Source organism: Schistocerca nitens, chromosome 6, assembly GCF_023898315.1.
Source record: "Schistocerca nitens isolate TAMUIC-IGC-003100 chromosome 6, iqSchNite1.1, whole genome shotgun sequence".
Lineage (NCBI taxonomy): Eukaryota > Metazoa > Arthropoda > Insecta > Orthoptera > Acrididae > Schistocerca > Schistocerca nitens.
In genome coordinates, this window is record NC_064619.1 from 452,187,670 (window position 1) to 452,202,058 (window position 14,389).

Genomic DNA, 14,389 nt, shown 5'->3' on the forward strand with positions numbered 1-14,389 from the left:
AACGTTTAAAAAGCCCCGAAGTGACGTAGATGATGCTGAGACTAGTAATTTAATATAAAACACATGGAGTCGCAAATACCGGTAAATGCAACAAAATTGACGACAAAATAATGATGAACGAGGCCCACGAGAATGACAGGTCGCGGCGCTTACGTCCCGAAGACAGGCCTGAACTCGCCCGCTTAGCTCTGCTCAGCTCAGCAGACAAAAGGCGTGTCGCGTTCCCACTATGTGTTAGGCTCGCGACTAACTATTGCATTCTTATAGTGGAAGAAGTACGTCTTCTATGTTTATCATGTTTTTACTGAAGATCAATCAGGAAAGATCACGTAACACAGGCAGTGATTACACAATTATAACCAATGGAACGTTACAGAAAACTTGGGTAGAACTCCCCAGAAACGTTCTGTGAAATTTACAACGTAAAAATTATATCGTAGCACATCGTTTAAAAGTCATGGAACGCTCGCGCGCCAGCCGTCGTATTAATGTAGTGTACTGTATCATGACGTATCTTTTGTGGGGCCCCTGGAGGCCTCGCGAGAGCAAGGAACCGTGCTAGCAGCTTAGAGTACCTGTCGCCTGCAGCCTGGATCGCCTTGGCGTCGTAAGTTGCAGCGTGGCGCCAGAATCCAGCGGTGGACAGCATTGACAATTGACGCACGCGCGAGCCCACTGACGACAATCTTTTTGTATCCCCGGCCACACGTAACAACCAGATACGAGATTTGTCATCGCCTTCACCCATGGATGACATAAATCTTGGATGTTATTAAATATTTGCTTATCCAGGTCTGCCGGGACGAATGGGTGCGCTTTGTTATTGGGGTGTCGCAGTATCTCTTAGTGTCTGATCCTGGTACATCAATGTGCTTGAGTTGCAGTCCTGCTGTCTCATTGTTTAGGCAATTTTTGAGTTCTTGATCTGGTTGTTGTGTTTGGGCCAGGTGTGCGAGGTCGATAGTCTCCTTGATTGCACTGACACGCGACCAACAGTCTGCCACTACATTGTTCAACCCAGAGATGTGTTTAATGTCGATGGAACATTGAGCAATAATTTCCAACTGATTAAACTGCCTCGGCGAGCATTTGTTGTTATTCTGGCGGAAGGCGAATGTCAGAGGTTTATGGTCTGTAAAATTGTAAATACTCTCGTCTCCAGCTGCGTTCGTAAATATTTCACTGAAGCATAGATGGCCAACAGTTCACGGTCGTAAGCGCTCCATTGTTGCTGTATAGGCGATAATTTCCGAGAGAAAAAATTGAGGGGCTGCCAGGCTTCGCCCACATATTGCTGCAATGCTGCTATCATCGACCACGAGCGCAAGAGGCGCGTCTAAAGCAGGGTGGGCAAGAAGCATTGCCTCAGCTATGCTTTTCTTAGCAGTTTCGAAAGCGTCTATCATGGTCTATGACCACTGCACAGGCGCTTTCCCTTTCGTTTTTGGACTGGCCAGTGCTGCTGTAAGTGGTTCTTGAAGTTCTGCCGCATGTGGCACCTGATGGCAGCGATAGAAAGTGAGGATTCCGAGGAATCTACGTAATTCTTTGTCTGTCCCTGGGAGGGATATTCAAAATGGCTTTAACTTTCTCTGGAAAACAGCGCGATACTGTAGAAGAAATTAGGTGACCCAAAAACGTTATCTCCGGTTGTCCAAACACACACTTAGTGATGTTCAAAACAATGCCGTACTTGACAAGGCGCTCAAAAATTCTGGCGTCGCTGAGGAGATGAGTATGTCTTCTATGTAGGCAAAACAACACGGTAACCCTCGTAATTCAGAATCAATGAATCGTTGTCCGCAGCTCGTGGTCTTGCGGTAGCGTTCTCACTTCCTGCGCACGGGGTTCCGGGTTCGATTCCCGGTGGGGTCAGGGATTTTCTCTGCCTCGTGACGACTGGGTGTTGTGTGTCTTACATCATCATTTCATCATCATTGACTCGCAAGTCGCCGAAGTGGCGTCAGCTAAAAAGGACTTGCAATACAGCGACCGAACTTCCCCACATGGGGCCTCCCGGCCAACAATGCCATACGATCATTTCATTTCAATGAATCGTTGCCATGTTTGTGGGGCGTTTCTCGTGCCAAACGTCATAAATAAGCTTTTGAACGAGACAAAAGGCATTGTAATGGCTGCCTTCGGGATATCTTCCTTAGCAACCAGAATTTGTTTGTATGCTTTGGCGCAATCCAACACACTAAATACCTGTTTGCCACACAATGCATGATTGTAGTCTTGTAGGAGAGGTACTGGATAGCAGTCTGGCATTGTTCTTTCGTTTAAGGCTCGGTAGTCGCCGCATGGCCTCCACATGCCGTTCTTTTCAGCCGCCAAATGCAAGGGTGATGACCACGCCCCACTAGATGGGCGGATAATGCCCTCGGCCAGCATAGCATCAAACTCTGCCTTAGCGATCGCGTACCGGTCGGGAGCTAATCGTCTGGGTCCGCATGAAATTGGGGGGCCATCCGTCGTATTAATGTAGTGCACTGTATCATGACGTACCTTTTGTGGGGCCCCTGGAGGCCTCGCGAGAGCAAGGAACCGTGCTAGCAGCTTAGAATAGCTGTCGTCTGCAGCCTGGATCGCCTTGGCATCGTAAGTTGCAGTGTGGCGCCCGAATCCAGCGGTGGACAGCCCTGTGACTGTCTAGCAGCCGAGCGTTGGCGATGTAAGGCATCAGGCGGCAATGCGCCGAGAGGTCTGCGCCAGTGATAGGCTCCATCACATCTGCGACTATGAAGTTCCACACCAAAGAATGTTTCAGTCTGAGGTCTAGTTCCAAATGATGTACTCCATAAGTCGTGATCGCAGAATTATTAGTGACCGACAGTTGAAATGCGGCGGCCGGACGGTTTATTGTAGCTTATCGTGTGGTAGAATGGTGTCGATCAAAACTTTCGGCCTGTCTTACAGTCTGTTACGAGTAGACGTACAGACGATCTGCCCAGTGCGTTTACTTCCGTGTGATGTTTGTTGCTGATATTTGCACAATGCAGATTACATTTGCGTGCCTGTTCTCCATATCGCTGGTAACACTAACATACGTTAGTAGGCGGCGCGTCATAAGAGGCGTGCGCGCGCGATAAAAGAGTTGCTTCGGGATTTCCATTGGAAATGTCCATTAACGTTCCAGTCGGCGGGCAATTCATTCATTTGTCTACTGAGGGCGTCGATCTTGCGTAATAAATTCTCGTTCAGCTGTTTGTTAGGCCGTGTCCAACGTGAGCGACAGAAGCGAGCGACAGCGCGCGACATTTTAAGTCGATAAAACACAACCGCAGGTGTAGTTACGGAAGTGTCCTACGTGAGCGACATCTGTGTCGCTGCATGTCTTCCGCCGCAACTGGCGACATTTTAACTCGAACGTGTTTGAATCTTGTCGCTGCACACACGCGACAGAGAGCAACAGCCACCTGTTTTCTTGGCAAAGCAGTGGAGCGGACGCGACAGCAGCTATGAATTACTTAACATACGATTTTAAGAAAACTATTCGGTGAAAATATTGATTCTACCGCAACCTATAGCTTGATATCGTTAAACGATACAGGTCTGAATTTATTTTCGTTATTCGTCATAGTTACTGTGCTGTACGAAATTGAGTACGTGGCTGCACGAAATTTTTAAGAATTTGAAGAGGTAAAATCACATTGTCTAGACTTTCCGTATAGTTCATTTAAGGCCATACATTATTGCGTATGAAATGTACCCAATACATCTAAGCTATATTTAAAGTTGAGACCGGAATTCAAAACGGCTCTGAGCACTATGGCACTTAACATCTAAGGTCATCAGTCCCCTAGAACTTAGAACTACTTAAACCTAACTAACCTAAGGACAGCACACAACACCCAGTCATCATGAGGCAGAGAAAATCTCTGACCCCGCCGGGAATCGAACCCGGGAACCCGGGCGTGGTAAGCGAGAACGCTACCGCGCGACCACGAGCTGCGGACAGACCGGAATTATATCTCTTTTAATTCTTGAGATATCGGTTCTTATATCCGCGGACGGGTCGCTCGCGACGCGTCCGAACCTTTCCTGCTCTTCGGGAATCAAGTTGTAGTAAAAATCGTCGTATCTCATAAAAGGTTCAAGATATCGAAACGACGAATCTTGGAAATTACAACACGCAGGAGGAATTATTTTATCGTATGATTAACACTCGATACCGTTTTGTAAACGCGTGAGCAGAGCGAAGGCAAGAATCTCTATAACTTAAACCATGAGGTTTTGTCCAAATTTTCGTAGCCAAACAAAGGGAGAGAAACAGGTAAACGGGGTATCAAAGTGACCAGCATGAGGTCTAGTTTGGCATGAAAATATTTAACTGCTTGAAAGCAATCAGGTTAATTAACGAAAACTTAATTAATAAGCTGAGGAAAAATTGAGATATTTCGCGAAATGCTGCTGTAAATTAAATGTCAAAAATTTCATCTGCACATTTTCACATAAAAAGATACATTGGTGCGGTATTTAAATGTCAGAAAGGCTTCCTGCGAATCAGGTACGTTAGGAAGGCAAGCGAGGAGTCAGTAAGATCATGCTTTCTGAATAAAACTTGAAATCAAAAAATGAAAGAAATCAGTCAAATATTTCGTGAAATGATTTGTGTAAAAGAAATAAGCAGATCAGAGAAACGTTCTACGTGCCTTTGAATGATGCTGGAAATCGTGAACAGCAGATGAGCTGCACCAAACGTTTCCCTAATATTTTTTATTTCCGGCAAGGAGTAAGTACATGTCAGCGCTCCTCGCGGCCGGCACGGGAACCTCGTTGACACTTGCGTTCAGTCAGCTGATCTCGGCTGCCAGCCGCGCAACCACATTTATACTGATTAACAGTACCACAACAAAATTTAATTTGAGATCAATACTAGATATAGATGGTAAAAAGGCTTGTTTGTAACATTTAGTCTCTTCTGCTTAACAGTCCTCATTTCATAAAAGATATGGTGCCTTATGTAACTGATAATCATTTTGGCATGATTTTAATTTTTTTGTACCCATTACAAATTATAAGTAGGCCTAGGACTTCCGATAATTGTAGGACAAATAACAGTAAGGCTCCATAACAGCGGATTCTAGTAGAAGGTGCAATTCTCGTTTGTACATAGACACCTAGTTATGAGTTAACAGGTGTAGAAACGTAGTGTGTTCGCTGAGTTGAGCGAGTGCAAGCCTACCTTGGTTGCGTAAGCTAAGCGGCCTGACTTTCTCGTAGGCCTCGACTGTTGAACATGTGACGTCTTAGGTTAGGTTAGGTTAGGCAATTCAAGAACCTCGTCACACTTGCATCGATTGGGCTTGTCGATCCTACCTTCACAGGTAGGGGGCAGTGCTACACAGCACTCCGCTCGACTCCTGTTTCCGAACACGTTTGGTAAATGTGATCTGTTGTAAACATAGAAGTTACTAAATTATTGTCCTCGCTGTAACCAAGCAAAAGCTGTTCTTATTTTGTACTTCTTTCCTTTTGTCCCTTTTTTTGTTTACACACTGTATTTAGTAAAAAAAAAAGTAGGTCATTTACTGGGAGCCATAGCATTCGGGAGTTTTAATGCAAAATGGTAGGTTTTTATCTGTACTCTGCAGTTAACCAGCGGAGACCACGAGACTGGTTAATAAAATAATGAATATCACCTCAATATAAACACACAGTCGTCTAATGCATTGCCACGAAGTACTGCTTCCCAGACGCAAGACTCGAATCCTGAGCCACACACAGACGTGATTACTGGACTTGGGTTGGGATGACCAGATGCGGCAGACCGATTGGCTTGACCGCCGCACGTACAGCGTCTGGTGAATTCACATGTTCAGCATTTTTCATCCCGTTTTGGGGTATTTCCCGACATTTGCGGCCCTGTGTGTCTTATATTAAATTAATTGTCCCAGCGTCATCTACGTCGTTTCGGGTGTTTTTTTAAGAGTTAATAAGAATCATCCTTTATATAAGTTCCTTTGACAATCATAATTTTACCTTCCACCAACAAAAAGTAACTTTCCTTGTCATCCAAGGATCGAGAGGCCAATGTTTACATCTTCACAGGTACTTTGCAAAACACTGTCAAGCGCATGACAGAGGGTATTCACCACAGTATTTCATGTATTTCAGTTGTGTATGGGGAACAGTATGAATGACTGCTTCAATACATTTGCAGGCACTGGAATACGTTTGATATCGTCTTCCCAGTCCATATGGCAGTTATATGTAGAGGCTGCAGCATCTTAGGTCGGTAACGCCCTAGGAAACGCACCTGCTGCAGCCGATAAAACAATGGAAGTTCATTTTACAGCCCGCACACTAGGCAGCCAAGATTTTCTTACTGCAGCAGCCATTAGAACACTATGGCCTGCACGACAGCCAAATGGCTCCGTGCAGCCAGTTGCAAACAGTGTGTCCCACAGAGAGCATATGTAGCTGCCTTCAGTCCCCGTGCACTTGTTACGGCAGCCAGACCTTGTCTGTATCCCAAAACAAAAGTTGTGATGACATTCGAGACAGACAAATTTGTCATGAAATTGGAAGACGAGAGGCAGTCTGAGACGTGCCTTGTGAAGAATACAGTGACTGTACACGATGGGAAAAAGATAGGAGAAAAACGCAAATATGTCTCAGGGAAATATGACTGAAAATGAAAAGAATGTATTCAATAAGTCACTTTTTTATTTAATGTGCAATAAACATTTTTATAGGTGCAATAATAGAGAGGAGGGTATCATTGTACACTTAACAACAATGTACAGGGTGGTCGATTGATAGCGACCGGGCCAAATATCTCACGAAATATGCATCAAACAAAAAAACTACAAAGAACGAAACTCATCTAGCTTGAAGGGGGAAACCAGATGGCGCTTTGGTTGGCCTGCTAGATGCCCCTGCCACAGATCAAACAGACATTAAGTGCGTTTTTTTAAATAGAAAGCCCCATTTTTTATTGCATATTCGTGTATACGTAAAGAAATATGAATGTTTTAGTTGGAACACTTTTTTGATTTGTGATAGATAGCGCTGTAATAGTCACAAACGTGTAAGTACGTGGTATCACGTAACATTCCGCCAGTGCGGACGGTAATTGCTTCGTGATACATTACTCGTGTTAAAATAGACCGTTTACCAATTGCGGAAAAGGTCGATATCGTGTTGATGTATGGCTATTGTGATCAAAATGACCAACGGGCGGTGCTACGTATGCTGCTCGGTATCATGGACGACATCATCCAAGTGTCCGGACCGTTCGCCGGATAGTTACGTTATTTAAGGAAACAGGAAGTGTTCAGTCACATGTGAAACGTCAACCACGACCTGCAACAAATGATGATGCCCAAGTAGGTGTATAAGCTGCTGTCACGGCTAATCCGCACATCAGTAGCAGACAAATTGCGCGAGAATCTGGAATCTCAAAAACGTCGGTGTTGAGAATGCTACATCAACATCAATTGCGCCTGTACCATATTTCTATGCACCACGAATTGCATGGGACGACTTTTAATGTCGTGTACAGTTCTGCCACTGGCCACAAGAGAAATTACGGGACGATGACAGATTTTTTGCACGCGTTCTATTTAGCGACGAAGCATCATTCACCAACAGCGGTAACGTAAACCGGCATAATATACACTATTGGGCAACGGAAAATCCTCGATGGCTGCGACATGTGGAACATCAGCGACCTTGGCGGGTTAATGTATGGTGCGGCATTATGGGAGAAAGGATAATTGGCCCCCATTTTATCGATGGCAATCTAAATGGTGCAATGCATGCTGATTTCCTACGTAATGTTCTACCGATGTTACTACAAGATTTTTCACTGCATGACAGAATGGCGATGTGCTTCCAACATGATGGATGTCCGGCACATAGCTCGCGTGCGGTTTAAGCGGTATTGAATAGCATATTTCATGACAGGTGGATTGCTCGTCGAAGCACCGGATCTGACGTCCCCGGATTTCTTTCTGTGGGGAAAGTTGAAGGATATTTGCTATCGCGATCCACCGACAACGCCTGAAAACATGCGTCAGTGCACTGTCAATGCACGTGCGAACATTACAGAAGGCGAACTACTCGCTGTTGAGAGGAATGTCGTTACACGTATTGCCAAACGCATTGAGATTGATGGACATCATTTTGAGCATTTATTGCATTAATGTGCTATTTACAGGTAATCACGCTGTAACAGCATGCGTTCTCAGAAATGATAAGTTCACAAAGGTACATGTATCACATTGGAACAACTGAAATAAAATGTTCAAAAGTACCTACATTCTGTATTTTAATTTAAAAAACCTACCTGTCACCAACTGTTCGTCTAAAATTGTTAGCCATATGTTTGTAACTATTACAGCGCCATCAATCACAAAGCGAAAAAAGTGGTCCAACTAAAACATTCATATTTCTTTATGTACTACACGAATATGTGAAAAAAGGGGTTCCTGTTTAAAAAAAACGCAGTTGATTTCCGTTTGACCTATGGCAGCGCCATCTAGCGGGCCAACCATAGCGCCATCTGGTTTCCCCCTTCAAGCTAGACAAGTTTCGTTCTTTGTAGTTTTTTCGTTTGACGCTTATTTCGTGAGATATTTGGCCCAGTCAAACTCACAAGGAAGTAGTAATAGTTACATACATAATCTAATTGACACTTATATCGAATTCTATTTTGCCATTCCAGTGGATTTGCTTTCATAAAATAATCTGCAAATAAATCCCTTTACACTGATGATTGTGACCCTCTGCTTGTAGGACTTGGGGGAGTTTATAATTCTGGAGGGATGTGTAGTGTGTGTTAATAATTACGTAAGCCACAGCATGCCTTTTTATTGCAAATGCAAATTCTTGTTGAAGATTCTTTCGGTGATAAAAACTTCTCCATCTATTTGCCAGAATGTCAAACATGCATTCTATAAACTGCCTAGTCCAGGACAGTCAGTAGTTAAAGATACTTTTCTTGTTTGTTAAACACCTTCCTCCATAAAGAGGCATTAAATTTTCAGATGTACCATATGCCTTGTATCTGTCAATGATGTATGGAGTTGGTACTCCGGTGTTTGATATCAGGCTTTTCTCCAGTATTCGTAAATTTTTATTCATGAGTTTTTCATACAAAATTGATAACTTAAAAGTAGATGAGCCACTACATTTTTCATATGCTCCAACGTTATGTTAGTGACCTTTTTATCTGCATCATATAAAGCAAGTAAAGTGAGAGAAAATAATTTTTATAATTATAGTAAAGTAAGCATGAATGACTGGGTACTATTACTCTGATATGTTTCCCACCAATTGCAGGTCTATCAGCAATTTTGATGACACCAAGGGAATTTCCATCCCAAAGTGGGTAATGAGTGAAACAGGAATGTGATATCAGATCTAATCTTGACATAAATATTTACTTTCTTAGCTTTAAGTAATCTATGTTATCATTTAAATAACAATACAAATGAGGTGCCATAGCTGTACATGCTTTATCTGCAGATATTATTGATCCCTGTAGCCAGAAAAAATACACAAATAGCTCATGTGAGATTGAAATGCGATTTCAACCATCCTTTTCTTTTGGGTGGTGTTATTATATTCCATTGTGGGCAGACCATAAATCGTAAACATCGCTACATTTGCGCCTACTGCATTCTGAGTACAAAAAAGTACTTTTTGCTGCACATGTCATCGAAGTATATGTGAACATGACGAGAGCTTCATGAATTCATTAACAATGTTACACATGTAGACTGCCACAAGAGGATTTATAGCAGCACCAGGACTCGAACCTGAATGTCCTGCTCTTCACAAAAGGTCCTCTTAATCATTAAGCTATTCCATCAGCAACTTCTAGACCGATTTAACTAGTGAAAATGATTATTTTGGTAGTTTAGGAAGCCTAGACAGCAAAAATCAAACAATTCTAATTCATATTAATTTAACAATCGTATACAAGTGTCGCATTATAAGATTTTACAAACGACCACTAGATGGCGCAATTGAAGAGTGTTGTTACTATTATTTTAATATTTATTATATCTTATAGTTAAAAACGGTATCTCGAAATTAGCCAAATACTTTTTTTACAGGGAGCATTTAAGGTCAATTGGCACTAGACATAAATGGAACAGAACAGTATGTCAGGCGACACCACTGTCAAATAGTGGGGGATTCGCACTAGATGGAACACAACTTCAATTCACTTAGTCCAGTACCAAAAAGTGAAAGTGAGGCTGTGAGATACCATCCATGATGCAAAAGTCGAAGCAAAGTATCGTATTTAAGGAAATAACAACTATGAAGTTTATTAATGGTAAAAGAAAACTACATAGCAGGTGTTCTTGATCAGTTTTGTATGGTAAATTACTGAGAAATGAAACAATATTTCAAAACAATGACATTCGTTTGCTAGCGAAAATATATAGGCCTACATAGAAACAAATCAAACAATATTTATAAGGGAATATATGGAGTCTGTTTACCTTGTACAAAATATTTCTCTTCCTCAAGTAGCAAGTAATATTATAGACAACTGTATTTTTTTCCTTCAGTAGAGCTGATTGATTCACTTGATAAAAAGTTATTTAGGCCCACCCATCCACCAACCCACCCACACACACACTTACACACACACACACACACACACACACACACACATATTATATATATATATATATATATATATATATATATATATATATATATATAAAATTTAAGACTTTGGGTATTGCTGACACACGTTCTTCTTAACATTGCATCCCACGAAAGCCCTGGTGTGGTTTAATAGAAAGAAGGATGCAGAGAGTTTGTGCCCAGGTACAGACTCCAGAGTTTCTCAGAGATGTCTGTGAGCAGTCGTACAGCACTGCCTGTGTATTATCTAGCATATTCTCCTAATTTACAGGGATGCTGGTGTCCTTCCAGCCATTCGCAGCATGCTCATCCTCTGCATCCATCTTGGCAGTGGCTGCTAGTTTACTGGAGAGAGCTGTTGTGTTGGTTAATATAGTCTGATGGAGTCTCTCCATTGAATGCAGCTACTTGCATGGAAAGACTCCCTTCTTCATAACAAGCTGAAATTTTGAATCATCGGTATTTGCAGCTGTAGTAATATGGATGTTCTTCTGACAGACTATCTCAGAAAGTATTTGAAGAGACATATGTGCGAATCATAGTGAATCCACGGAGTGGAACGATATTTTTGGCGTGAATCGCTTGAAAATGTAATGTACTTTCAATGGTGTAAGAAATGACACTGACCTTACCATCTTTCAAGTCGAAATCACCAAGTGTTCAACAGGGTGATGCATGTCATACCCTCTCAGATTGTGAAACAAACAGGTACATGGTATGGCAGTTGGTACTTCAAGTTGCATACATTCTGAACTGCACAAGAGAACTTCCCTGTTAGATAACAATGGTGTCTTGTGGAATTTCTGCTTTTATATCTATGGCAGCTTACAAATATGATAGTCAACTGCCTGCAAGTTGGTCACAGGAATGTTGTTGCGATAATTCTCATCAACTTCCTACACAAGTTTCTCGATCTCAAAGAGCAGCTACCTCATGCGAAAACCACCAAGAGAAGATTCGAATTTGTTGCGACTAGAGTTATATACGTGGGCAACTTGATATGATGCCCCATAAATACAGGGTATTTACAAATGGTGAAAAAATCAAGACTTTATTAAATTCTATAGTCTTTCCTGATTACATTTATATATACATTATAGAGTTTCAAATGAAAAATGACCTGTATATACAAAATTTGAAAGTTACGGTCATGTATGCCGCCACACCCCCTTTATTTCTGTTACAGAAACCAGTATTATTTCGAAAAGAAATGTGAACTTTCTGTTTCCAGCGATTATATGTATGATACATTGTATATGTTGGTAACAGTGCAGGTTTCTAGTGTCTGTTCAGAATTATCTTTGCTAGTATTTACTTTTGTTTCCCTTAAACAGTTTTTTCACGTATTACTGAATGTTTGTTGCCCACATGCTACATATGTTTGTGGAATTACATATCCTTTAGTGTGCAATAAATACAAACTACGCCACACATCACTAAATTGAATAAAAGGAAATTCTATGGTAACTAGTTATAACACTTACTGCTCAATACCTAGTACTATAATGGGCAAAGCCAAATACAATACTATACTGCGTCGTTTGCTATACTGGCACAATGTGTATTGCCAAATATGGTATTATGTTGCAGTAAATGTTACCTTCTGGGAGGATTTTAAGTAAATTGACCATGAGTTACCTAATGGACTTGGCTTGTCGAACCTGAATTTAAAATAACAGTAGAAACCAGAAAGCTAAAGACTGAAATTTGGAAAATTGCTTAAATAACCAAGTTTGCTTAAATGAAATAAAATACGGTCGCCAGCCTAATTAGTCTTACTAATATGAAACATCTGTATAGAATTTTGGTAAAGAAAAGCTACCATTACTTCTTACCCAGAGAAATACAATGAAACCCTACTATAATAAGATAAGTGATACAGTTAATACTAGCAGTTATTTAGTATGTGCAAGCTCTCACAGGAACAATTGACATTATATCTCTTTTCAACAGTAATACTTTGTCATGTATAAACTATCTCATCATCAAATGTTGTGAAAGACACTACTAAACCAAAGTTGGACATGGACATAGTCTTATTTCAACGCTTACTTTACAAATAGTACAAATATAATTACAAGTCACTTGCAATAGGATCTATTTTACACTCACTATGAAGCACTATTGCTTCTATTTTTATTAATAAAAGCAACTATGATAACTTTATCTTTCATAGGCAAAGACTTAGGTGGGGCCCTCAAACTGTCTTTCCAATTTTTATTACACAAAGCCCACAAAACTCTAGAATTACTTCAAAATGCAATTAGTAAATTAATTGTTCAAGAATGTTGCTTCATGTTAAGCAACACTATAGTGGAGATTCTCAAACTGGCCATTACACTAAAGCAAACTAAACACACTTTTCTGAGACGATTGGTAGATGCAAATTTAGGAATTACTTTACCGCAAATTTCACTCACCTTGCATAGCTTTTAAAACAGTTAATGCCAGTGATTATTCATACAGGTTCTCAAGTATGACTTTAAATGCATTTTACTCTAACTAACCTCAAAATAACGTGCTTCCTTTTGTCATTTCCGCAACTAGTAATTTTCACTAATTGAAGTTACAAATTCACAAACAAAGTAAGCCACACTGTTGAAAGTGACCTCTGTATCAGTTCTTCAGCGAAGAAAGTCCCACATGGCACACCTTTGGGCCATTCAAAATTTTATGTTAACATTGACGTTATTTGTAGTGGATTTGTTGTTGTTAATGTGGGCATCTTATCTTCTTTGATAAAGAAAGTGGCGAGATGTAAACAATGTGATGGTGTAGGCTGTATGGCAATAACTGAACAACAAAGTAGCAGGAAGGGCTTAGCTTCAAGATTAGTTGTTCTATGTTGATCCTGCAATAAATCTCGAAAATGACTTCGAACATTGTGCATAATTCATATGATATGAATTTGAAGTTAGTGTATGCAGTGCTTGCCATAGGAAAAGGAAAAAAGTGCTGCTCAAACGTTTTGTGGTTTGATGGACCTCCCTCCTTCTCCCATAGGTTCAGCAAGTACATAAAAATACTTTTAGATGCCTTGACAGTTGTGTCTAAAGCATCTATGAAACATGCAGTAGAAGAAACTAAATATTAGTTGAACGAGGGACATTGCTGTTGCATGTGATGGGACATGGCAATGTCGTAGACATCGTTCCTTGAATAGTGTTGTAAGTAGTGGTGGGCAGGAAATCGCGTATCTGTTAGAAATCACAGTGACTGAGAAGTCACAGATATCACAGTAGCAACTTTACAGAATCTAACTGCGATTTCAGTCACAGTTAGCAGTCGCAAGTAGTATTTCACATTCAAAGACGTGAGCCATCTATTGGTCGAATTTAGCACTGCTTTCTGCGATTTCAGTGACAAGTCGCAACTAAGAGTCGCAAGTAGCAACTAAAAAGCGCAGTTAACTGTGCCATCTGTTGGCCAAAGGTCGTACTACGTCCATCTCTGCGATACGGTATCGAGTCTAACTGCGATTTCCGTGACAAGTCGCAACTAAGAGTCGCAAGTAGCAACTAGAAAGCGCGGTTAACAGTGCCATCTGTTGGCTAAAGTTCGTACTACGTCCATCTCTGCGATACGGTATCGAGTCTAATTGCGATTTCCGTGACAAGTCGCAACTAAGAGTCGCAAGTAGCAACTAGAAAGCGCGGTTAACAGTGCCATCTGTTGGCTAAAGTTCGTACTACGTCCATCTCTGCGATACGGTATCGAGTCTAATTGCGATTTCCGTGACAAGTCGCAACTAAGAGTCGCAAGTAGCAACTAAAAA